Source organism: Lolium perenne, chromosome 2 (assembly GCF_019359855.2).
Source record: "Lolium perenne isolate Kyuss_39 chromosome 2, Kyuss_2.0, whole genome shotgun sequence".
Lineage (NCBI taxonomy): Eukaryota > Viridiplantae > Streptophyta > Magnoliopsida > Poales > Poaceae > Lolium > Lolium perenne.
In genome coordinates, this window is record NC_067245.2 from 313,991,913 (window position 1) to 314,004,409 (window position 12,497).

The window sequence follows — 12,497 nt, forward strand, 5'->3', positions numbered from 1 at the left end:
AAGTGCCTCTGCCTGTTTAGTACACATGTTGGAAACTAGATTTATTAGTCTTAATCCCATGATACAACACATGTTTCTTACACTTTCTGATATGGAGAGGGGATAGAAGAGAGATTTTGTTTTAAAAGTCCTTGTTAGAGAATTTGAGGATATAGCTAAAGAAGCTAGAAAAGTTTTCATTAAGCATAAGAGGATTGGTATGTTCACCGATTTTAAAAGAACACTTGAAAAGATGGACATGGATAGAATAAGGTACACTAATAATGTTAATGATGGTGGGAAAGCACCAATACCTTGCAAGCTCCTAGGAATGCATGAAGCTCTAGATGATAATTATGCTTGGCTTGTCCCTGAAAATTTGTTTGATGAGAATAGCAAGCCTAAGACTAATGAAAAGGGAGCCTCTAAAACTTACGTATACAAAATACAATGCATGGTTGAGAAAACTCCGAACCCGGCTGTTGATGCTTCGTCTCTTGATGTTACTTGATACACTCTTTCTGCGCCTAGCTGAAAGGCGTTAAAGAAAATCGCTTATGGGAGACAACCCATGATTTTACTACAGTACTTTTATTTTATATTTGAGTCTTGGAAGTTGTTACTACTGTAGCAACCTCTCCTTATCTTAGTTTTGTTGCATTATTGTGCCAAGTAAAGTCTTTGATAGTAAGGTTCATACAAGATTTGGATTACTGCGCAGAAACAGATTTTTTGCTGTCACGAATCTGGGTTGAATTCTCTGTAGGTAAATCAGAAAATTCTGCAAATTTACACGAGTGATCCTCAGATATGTACGCAACTTTCATTAAATTTGAGCATTTTCATTTGAGCAAGTCTGGTGCCTCTTAGAAATTCGTCTTCACGGACTGTTCTGTTTTGACAGATTCTGCCTTTTATTTCACATTGCCTGTTTTGCTATGCTTGATGGATTTCTTTGTTCCATTAACTTTCAGTAGCTTTGTGCAATGTCCAGAAGTGTTAAGAATGATTATGTCACCTCTGAACATGTGAATTTTGATTATGCACTAACCCTCTAATGAGTTGTTTTGAGTTTGGTGTGGAGGAAGTTTTCAAGGATCAGGAGAGGAGGATGATACAATATGATCAAGGAGAGTGAAAACTCTAAGCTTGGGGATGCCCCGGTGGTTCACCCCTGCATATTTCAAGAAGACTCAAGCGTCTAAGCTTGGGGATGCCCAAGGCATCCCCTTCTTCATCGACAATATTATCAGGTTCCTCTAGTGAAACTATATTTTTATTCCGTCACATCTTATGTACTTTGCTTGGAGCGTCTGTATGCTTTTGTTTTTGTTTTGTTTGAATAAGTTGGATCCTAGCATTCATTGTGTGGGAGAGAGAAACGCTCCGCTGTTGCATATGGACAAATATGTCCTTAGGGTTTACTCATAATGTTCATGGCGAAGGTTGAACTGCTTCGTTAAATTGTTATATGGTTGGAAACGGGAAATGCTACATGTGGTAATTGGTATAATAACTTGAATAATGTGATACTTGGCAATTGTTGTGCTCATGTTTAAGCTCTTGCATCATATACTTTGCACCTATTAATGAAGAAATACATAGAGCTTGCTAAAATTTGGTTTGCATGATTGGTCTCTCTAAGGTCTAGATATTTTCTAGTAAGGGTCGAACAACAAGGAAGACGGTGTAGAGTCTTATAATGCTTACAATATGTCTTTTATGTGAGTTTTGCTGTACCGGTTCATACTTGTGTTTGCTTTAAACAACCTTGCTAGCATAAACCTTGTATCGAGAGGGAATACTTCTCATGCATCCAAAATCCTTGAGCCAAACACTATGCCACTTGTGTCCACCATACCTACCTATTACATGGTATTTCTCCGCCATTCCAAAGTAAATTGCTTGAGTGCTACCTTTAAAATTTCTATTCTTTATCTTTGCAATATATATCTCATGGGACAAATAGCCTAAAAACTATTGTGGTATTGAATATGTACTTATGCATCTTATCTCGTATTAAGTTGCTTGTTGAGCGATAACCATGTTCCTGGGGACGCCATCAACTACCCTTTGTTGAATATCATGTGAGTTGCTATGCATGTTCGTCTTGTCTGAAGTAAGGGCGATTTACCATGAGTTGAATGGTTTCAGTATGCATATTGTTAGAGAAGAACATTGGGCCGCTAACTAAAGCCATGATCCATGGTGGAAGTTTCAATTTTGGACAACAATCCTCAATCTCTTATGAGAAAATTATTTGTTGTTGAATGCTTATGCATTAAAGAGGAGTCCATTATCTGTTGTCTATGTTGTCCCGGTATGGATGTCTAAGTTGAGAATAATCAAAAGCGAGAAATCCAATGCTAGCTTTCTCCTTAGACCTTTGTACAGGCGGCATAGAGGTACCCCTTTGCGACACTTGGTTAAAACATATGTATTGCGATGATAATCCAGGTAATCCGAGCTAATTAGGACAAGGTGCGGGCACTATTGGTATACTATGCATGAGGCTTGCAACTTGTAGGATATAATTTACATGATACATATGCTTTATTACTACCGTTGACAAAATTGTTTCTTGTTTTCAAAATAAAAGCTCTAGCACAAACATAGCAATCAATGCTTCCCTCTGCGAAGGGCCTTTCTTCTACTTTTATGTTGAGTCAGTTCACCTATGTCTCTCCATCTCAAGAAGCAAACACTTGTGTGAACTGTGCATTGATTCTTACATACTTGCATATTGCACTTATTATATTACTTTATGTTGACAATATCCATGAGATATACATGTTATAAGTTGAAAGCAACCGCTGAAACTTAATCTTCCTTTGTGTTGCTTCAATACCTTTACTATGAATTTATTGCTTTATGAGTTAACTCTTATGCAAGACTTATTGATGCTTGTCTTGAAAGTACTATTCATGAAAAGTCTTTGCTATATGATTTAATTGTTTACTCATTGTATTTACATTGCTTCGAATCGCTGCATTCATTACATGTGCTTACAATAGTATTGATCAAGATTATGATGGCATGTCACTTCAGAAATTATCTTTGTTATCGTTTACCTACTCGGGACGAGTAGGAACTAAGCTTGGGGATGCTGATACGTCTCCAACATATCGATAATTTCTTATGTTCCATGCTACTTTTATGATGATACTCACATGTTTCACACATACTTTATGTCGTATTTATGCATTTTCCGGCACTAACCTATTAACGAGATGCCGAAGAGTCAGTTGCTGTTTTCTGCTGTTTTTGGTTTCAGAAATCCTAGTAAGGAAATATTCTCGGAATTGGACGAAATCAACGCCCAGGATCTTATTTTTCCACGAAGCTTCCAGAACACGGGGGGAGATACGAAGTGGGGCGACGAGGCGACGCCACACTAGGGCGGCGCGGCCCAAGCCCTGGCCGCGCCGGCCTGTTGTGTGGGCCCCTCGTGGCGCCCCCTGACCTACCCTTCCGCCTACTTAAGCCTTCATCGATAATAGTTCCAGTACCGAGAGCCACGATACGGAAAACCTTCCAGAGACGCCGCCGCCGCCAATCCTATCTCGGGGGATTCAAAAGATCGCCTCCGGCACCCTGCCGGAGAGGGGAATCATCTCCCGGAGGACTCTTCAGCGCCATGGTCGCCTCCGGAGTGATGTGTGAGTAGTTCACCCCTGTACTATGGGTCCATAGCAGTAGCTAGATGGTCGTCTTCTCCTAATTGTGCTATCATTGTTGGATCTTGTGAGCTGCCTAACATGATCAAGATCATCTATCTGTAATGCTACATGTTGCGTTTGTTGGGATCCGATGAATATGGAATACTATGCTATGTTGATTATCAATCTATCTATGTGTTGTTTATGATCTTGCATGCTCTCCGTTGCTAGTAGAGGCTCTGGCCAAGTTTTTGCTTGTAACTCCAAGAGGGAGTATTTATGCTCGATAGTGGGTTCATGCCTCCATTAAATCTGGGACAGTGACAGAAAGTTCTAAGGTTGTGGATGTGCTGTTGCCACTAGGGATAAAACATCAATGCTATGTCTAAGGATATATTTGTTGATTACATTACACACCATACTTAATGCAATTGTCTGTTGTTTGCAACTTAATACTGGAGGGGGTTCGGATGATAACCTGAAGGTGGACTTTTTAGGCATAGATGCATGCTGGATAGCGGTCTATGTACTTTGTCGTAATGCCCAATTAAATCTCACAATACTCATCATAACATGTATGTGCATTGTCATGCCCTCTTTATTTGTCAATTGCCCAACTGTAAATTTTTCACCCAACATTCTTATTCTTATGGGAGAGACACCACTAGTGAACTGTGGACCCCGGTCCATTCTTTACATCGAATACAATCAACTGCAATACTCGTTCTACTGTTTTCTGCAAACATCATCATCCACACTATACATCTAATCCTTTGTTACAGCAAGCCGGTGAGATTGATAACCTCACTGTCACGTTGGGGCAAAGTAATTTGGTTGTGTTGTGCAGGTTCCACGTTGGCGCCGGAATCCCTGGTGTTGCGCCACACTACACTCCGCCGCCATCAACCTTCAACGTGCTTCTTGGCTCCTACTGGTTCGATAAACCTTGGTTTCTTACTGAGGGAAAACTTGCCGCTGTATGATACGTCTCCGACGTATCGATAATTTCTTATGTTCCATGCCACATTATTGATGTTATCTACATGTTTTATGCACACTTTATGTCATATTCGTGCATTTTCTGGAACTAACCTATTAACAAGATGCCGAAGTGCCAGTTCCTGTTTTCTGCTGTTTTTGGTTTCAGAAATCCTAGTAACGAAATATTCTCGGAATCGGACGAAATCAACGCCCAAGTTCCTATTTTCACCGGAAGCATCCAGAACACCCGGGAAGGACCAGAGGGGAGCCCTGGGGCCCCCACACCACACCCCGGCGCGGCCAGGGGGGGGGGCCGCGCCCCCCTATAGTGTGGGCCCCCCAGGAGCCCTCCTGCGCCGCCTCTTCGCCTATATAAAGCCCCTGGATCGAAAACCCTGAGACGCTTGACGAAACCCACAGAAACCTTCCAGAGCCGCCGCCATCGCGAAGCCAAGATCTGGGGGACAGGAGTCTCTGTTCCGGCACGCTGCCGGAGCGTGGAAGTGCCCCCGGAAGGCTTCTCCATCGACACCGCTGCCATCTCCACCACCATCTTCATCACCGCTGCTGCTCCCATGAGGAGGGAGTAGTTCTCCATCGAGGCTCGGGGCTGTACCGGTAGCTATGTGGTTCATCTCTCTCCCATGTACCTCAATACAATGATCTCATGAGCTGCTTTACATGATTGAGATTCATATGAGTTTGTATCAAAATTTATCTATGTGCTACTCTAGCAAAGTTATTAAAGTAGTTCTATTCCTCCTGCACGTGTGTAAAGGTGACAGTGTGTGCACCGTGTTAGTACTTGGTTTATGCTATGATCATGATCTCTTGTAGATTGCAAAGTTACCTATTGCTATGATAATATTGATGTGATCTATTCCTCCTACATATGCAAGAAGGTGACAGTGTGCATGCTATGTTAGTACTTGGTTTAGTCTATTGATCTATCTTACACTATAAGGTTACTTAAACATGAGCATTATTGTGGAGCTTGTTAACTCCGGCATTGAGGGTTCGTGTAATCCTACGCAATGTGTTCATCATCCAACAAAAGTGTAGAGTATGCATTTATCTATTCTGTTATGTGATCAATGTTGAGAGTGTCCACTAGTGAAAGTGTAATCCCTAGGCCTTGTTCCTAAATACTGCGTTACTACTGCTTGTTGTCTTTTTTACTGCGTTACTACTGCTGCAATACTACCACCATCAACTACACGCCAGCAAGCTATTTTCCGGCACCGTTACTCTTGCTCATATATATTCATACCACCTGTATTTCACTATCTCTTCGCCGAACTAGTGCACCTATTAGGTGTGTTGGGGACACAAGAGACTTCTTGCTTTGTGGTTGCAGGGTTGCATGAGAGGGATATCTTTGACCTCTTCCTCCCTGAGTTCGATAAACCTTGGGTGATCCACTTAAGGGAAAACTTGCTGCTGTTCTACAAACCTCTGCTCTTGGAGGCCCAACACTATCTGCAGGAAAGGAGGGGGAACGTAGACATCAAGCTATTTTCTGGCGCCGTTGCCGGGGAGGAAAGGTAAAAGGTACTCACACTCCAGACCTCGGCTACCAAGCTATTTTCCGGCGCATTGTAAGTACTCAAAGCTATTTCCTTTAGATCCTGCAATTGCATCTTTTTGTTTCTTGTTTACACTAGTTTGGCATAATGGACAACAATGAGCTTTTTACTCTATTTCCTGATTTAAGACATGGATGGTTTGATCCGAAAATTAAAAAACCCATGAAACATGTTAGTATGAACACTTTGAATACCATTGTTGCTAATAATATAGAAAGTTCTATGCTTGGGGAAGCTGGTTTTCATGATCTTTTTAGTCCCCCAAGCATTGAGGAGAAAATTTTCTTTGATGATACTTTGCCTCCTATTTATGATGATTATAATGATAGTGGTCTTTTGGTGCCACCTACTATGGAGAGTAAATTTTGTTGTGATTATACTATGCCTCCTACACTTGATGAGAATAATAATGATAGCTACTTTGTTGAATTTGCTCCCACTACAACTAATAAAATTGATTATGCTTATGTGGAGAGTAATAATTTTGTGCATGAGACTCATGATAAGAATGCTTTATGTGATAGTTATATTGTTGAGTTTGCTCATGTTGCTACTGAAAGTTATTATGAGAGAGGAAAATATGGTTGTAGAAATTTTCATGTTACTAAAATGCCTCTCTATGTGCTGAAATTTTTCAAGCTATACTTGTTTTATCTTCCTATGCTTGTTGCTTTGCTCTTCATGAACTTGTTTATTTACAAGATTCCTATGCATAGGAAGCATGTTAGACTTAAATGTGTTTTGAATTTGCTTCTTGATGCTCTCTTTGCTTCAAATACTATTTCTTGCGAGTGCATCATTAAAACTGCTGAGCCCATCTTAATGGCTAAAAAAGAAAGAACTTCTTGGGAGATAACCCATGTGTTATTTTGCTACAGTACTTTGATTTATATTTGTGTCTTGGAAGTTGTTTACTACTGTAGCAACCTCTCCTTATCTTAGTTTTGTGTTTTGTTGTGCCAAGTGAAGCCTCTAATTGAAGGTTGATACTAGATTTGGATTTCTGCGCAGAAACAGATTTCTATCTGTCACGAATCTGGGCTGTTTTCTCTGTAGAAAAATCAGAAAAATATGCCAATTTACGTGCGTGTTCCTCAGATATGTACGCAACTTTCATTAGTTTTGAGTTTTCTGATCTGAACAACGGAAGTATTTATTAAAAATTCGTCTTTACGGACTGTTCTGTTTTGACAGATTCTGCCTTTTATTTCGCATTGCTTCTTTCGCTGTGTTGGGTGGATTTCTTTGTTCCATTACCTTCCAGTAACTTTGAGCAATGTCCAGAAGTGTTAAGAATGATTGTGTCACCTCTGAACATGTGAGTTTTTGATTATGTACTAACCCCTCTAATGAAGTTTATGAGAAGTTTGGTGTGAAGGAAGTTTTCAAGGGTCAAGAGAGGAGGATGATACAATATGATCAAGGAGAGTGAAAGCTCTAAGCTTGGGGATGCCCCGGTGGTTCACCCCTGCATATATCAAGAAGACTCAAGCATCTAAGCTTGGGGATGCCCAAGGCATCCCCTTCTTCATCGACAACATTATCAGGTTCCTCCCCTGAAACTATATTTTTATTCCATCACATCTTATGTGCTTTACTTGGAGCGTCTGTGTGTTTTTGTTTTTGTTTTTGTTTGAATAAATGCTTGTGTGGGAGAGAGACACGCTCCGCTGGTTCGTATGAACACATGTGTTCTTAGCTTTTAGTATTCATGGCGAAGTTTCTTCTTCGTTAAATTGTTATATGGTTGGAATTGGAAAATGATACATGTAGTAATTGCTATTAATGTCTTGGGTAATGTGATACTTGGCAATTGTTGTGCTCATGATTAAGCTCTTGCATCATATGCTTTGCACCCATTAATGAAGAAACACATAGAACATGCTAAAATTTGGTTTGCATATTTGGTCTCTCTAAGGTCTAGATAATTTCTAGTATTGAGTTTGAACAACAAGGAAGACGGTGTAGAGTCTTATAATGTTTACAATATGTCTTTTATGTGAGTTTTGCTGCACCGGTTCATCCTTGTGTTTGTTTCAAATAACCTTGCTAGCCTAAAACTTGTATCGAGAGGGAATATTTCTCATGCATCCAAATACTTGAGCCAACCACTATGCCATTTGTGTCCACCATACCTACCTACTACATGGTATTTCCTGCCATTCCAAAGTAAATTGCTTGAGTGCTACCTTTAAACAATTCAAAATTTATCACCTCTGATTTGTGTCAATGTTTTATAGCTCATGAGGAAATATGTGGTGTTTATCTTTCAATCTTGTTGGGCAACTTTCACCAATGGACTAGTGGCTTCATCCGCTTATCCAATAATTTTGCAAAAAGAGTTGGCAATGGGATTCCCAGTCCCAAATTAATTAACAAAAATAGACACTCCTCCATGGTATGTGATTGTTGGACGGCACCCGAAGGATTCGGTTAGCCATGGCTTGTGTAAGCAAAGGTTGGGAGGAGTGTCATCATAATAAAACTAAAATAAAAAGGCACTCCTTCATGGTATGAGATTGTTGGCAGGCACCCGAGGATTCGGTTAGCCATGGTTTGTGAAAGAAAGGTTGGAAGGAGTGCCATCCAAAAATAAAATAAAATGGGAGCCGCTCTTTGAAGGTTTGTCTGGCAAGGGGGTTAGAGTACCCGCTACCATTCGTTGACAACAACATACACCTCTCAAAACTTTATTTTTATGCTCTCTTTATGTTTTCAAAATAAAAGCTCTAGCACAAATATAGCAATCGATGCTTTCCTCTTTGAAGGACCATTCTTTTACTTTTATTGTTGAGTCAGTTCACCTATTTCTTTCCACCTCAAGAAGCAAACACTTGTGTGAACTGTGCATTGATTCCTACATACTTGCATATTGCACTTATTATATTACTCTATGTTGACAATATCCATGAGATATACATGTTACAAGTTGAAAGCAACCGCTGAAACTTAATCTTCCATTGTGTTGCTTCAATACCTTTACTTTGAATTATTGCTTTATGAGTTAACTCTTATGCAAGACTTATTGATGCTTGTCTTGAAGTGCTATTCATGAAAAGTCTGTGCTTTATGATTCACTTGTTTACTCATGTCATATACATTGTTTTGATCGCTGCATTCACTACATATGCTTTACAAATAGTATGATCAAGGTTATGATGGCATGTCACTCCAGAAATTATCTGTGTTATCGTTTTACCTGCTCGGGACGAGCAGAACTAAGCTTGGGGATGCTGATACGTCTCCGACGTATCGATAATTTCTTATGTTCCATGCCACATTATTGATGTTATCTACATGTTTTATGCACACTTTATGTCATATTCGTGCATTTTCTGGAACTAACCTATTAACAAGATGCCGAAGTGCCAGTTCCTGTTTTCTGCTGTTTTTGGTTTCAGAAATCCTAGTAACGAAATATTCTCGGAATCGGACGAAATCAACGCCCAAGTTCCTATTTTCACCGGAAGCATCCAGAACACCCGGGAAGGACCAGAGGGGAGCCCTGGGGCCCCCACACCACACCCCGGCGCGGCCAGGGGGGGCCGCGCCCCCCTATAGTGTGGGCCCCCCAGGAGCCCTCCTGCGCCGCCTCTTCGCCTATATAAAGCCCCTGGATTGAAAACCCTGAGACGCTTGACGAAACCCACAGAAACCTTCCAGAGCCGCCGCCATCGCGAAGCCAAGATCTGGGGGACAGGAGTCTCTGTTCCGGCACGCTGCCGGAGCGGGGAAGTGCCCCCGGAAGGCTTCTCCATCGACACCGCTGCCATCTCCACCGCCATCTTCATCACCGCTGCTGCTCCCATGAGGAGGGAGTAGTTCTCCATCGAGGCTCGGGGCTGTACCGGTAGCTATGTGGTTCATCTCTCTCCCATGTACCTCAATACAATGATCTCATGAGCTGCTTTACATGATTGAGATTCATATGAGTTTGTATCACAATTTATCTATGTGCTACTCTAGCAAAGTTATTAAAGTAGTTCTATTCCTCCTGCACGTGTGTAAAGGTGACAGTGTGTGCACCGTGTTAGTACTTGGTTTATGCTATGATCATGATCTCTTGTAGATTGCAAAGTTAACTATTGCTATGATAATATTGATGTGATCTATTCCTCCTACATATGCATGAAGGTGACAGTGTGCATGCTATGTTAGTACTTGGTTTAGTCTATTGATCTATCTTACACTATAAGGTTACTTAAACATGAGCATTATTGTGGAGCTTGTTAACTCCGGCATTGAGGGTTCGTGTAATCCTACGCAATGTGTTCATCATCCAACAAAAGTGTAGAGTATGCATTTATCTATTCTGTTATGTGATCAATGTTGAGAGTGTCCACTAGTGAAAGTGTAATCCCTAGGCCTTGTTCCTAAATACTGCGTTACTACTGCTTGTTTACTATTTTACTGCGTTACTACTGCTGCAATACTACCACCATCAACTACACGCCAGCAAGCTATTTTCTGGCACCGTTGCTACTGCTCATATATATTCATACCACCTGTATTTCACTATCTCTTCGCCGAACTAGTGCACCTATTAGGTGTGTTGGGGACACAAGAGACTTCTTGCTTTGTGGTTGCAGGGTTGCATGAGAGGGATATCTTTGACCTCTTCCTCCCTGAGTTCGATAAACCTTGGGTGATCCACTTAAGGGAAAACTTGCTGCTGTTCTACAAACCTCTGCTCTTGGAGGCCCAACACTGTCTGCAGGAAAGGAGGGGGAACGTAGACATCACTGTACGCATCACACCTTCCTCTTGGGGTTCCCAATGGACGCGTGCTGTACGCGTATCAATGACATAAAGTATGTATAAAACATGTGAGTATCATCATAAAAGTAGCATTGAACATAAGAAATTATCGATACGTTGGAGACGTATCAGCATCCCCAAGCTTAGTTCCTACTCGTCCCGAGTAGGTAAACGATAACAAAGATAATTTCTGAAGTGATATGTCATCATAATCTTGATCAATACTATTGTAAGCACATGTAATGAATGCAGCGATTCGAAGCAATGGTAAAAACAATGAGTAAACAACTGAATCATATAGCAAAGACTTTTCATGAATAATACTTTCAAGACAAGCATCAATAAGTCTTGCATAAGAGTTAACTCATAAAGCAATAAATTCAAAGTAAAGGCATTGAAGCAACACAAAGGAAGATTAAGTTTCAGCGGTTGCTTTCAACTTGTAACATGTATATCTCATGGATAGTTGTCAACATAAAGTAATATAATAAGTGCAATAAGCAAGTATGTAAGAATCAATGCACAGTTAACACAAGTGTTTGCTTCATAAGATGGAGAGAAATGGGTAAACTGACTCAACATAAAAGTAGAAGAATGGCCCTTCGCAGAGGGAAGCATTGATTGCTATATTTGTGCTAGAGCTTTTATTTTGAAAACAAGAAACAATTTTGTCAACAGTAGTAATAAAGCATATGCATTATGTAAATTATATCCTACAAGTTGCAAGCCTCATGCATAGTATACCAATAGTGCCCGCACCTTGTCCTAATTAGCTCGGATTAACATGGATTATCATCGCAATACATATGTTTTAACCAAGTGTCGCAAAGGGGTACCTCTATGCCGCATGTACAAAGGTCTAAGGAGAAAGCTCGCATAAGAGATAAAATACATAAGTACATATTGAATACCACAATAGTTTTTAGACTATTTGTCCCATGAGCTATATATTGCAAAGGCGAAGAATGGAAATTTAAAGGTAGAACTCAAGCAATTTACTTTGGAATGGAGGAGAAATACCATGTAGTAGGTAGGTATGGTGGACACAAATGGCATAGTGTTTGGCTCAAGGATTTTGGATGCATGAGAAGTATTCCCTCTCAATACACGGCTTAGGCTAGGGGTTATTTGAAACAAACACAAGTATGAACCGGTACAGCAAGACTTACATAAAAGACATATTGCAAGCATTATAAGACTCTACACCGTCTTCCTTGTTGTTCGACCCTTACTAGAAAATATCTAGACCTTAGAGAGACCAATCATGCAAACCAAATTTTAGCAAGCTCTATGTATTTCTTCACTAATAGGTGCAATGTATATGATGCAAGAGCTTAAACATGAGCACAACAATTGCCAAGTATCACATTATTCAAGATATTATACCAATTACCACATGTAGCATTTCCTGTTTCCAACCATATAACAATTTAACGAAGCAGTTCAACCTTCGCCATGAACATTATGAGTAAAGCTAAGGAAATATTTGTCCATATGCAACAGCGGAGCGTGTCTCTCTCCAACACAATGAATG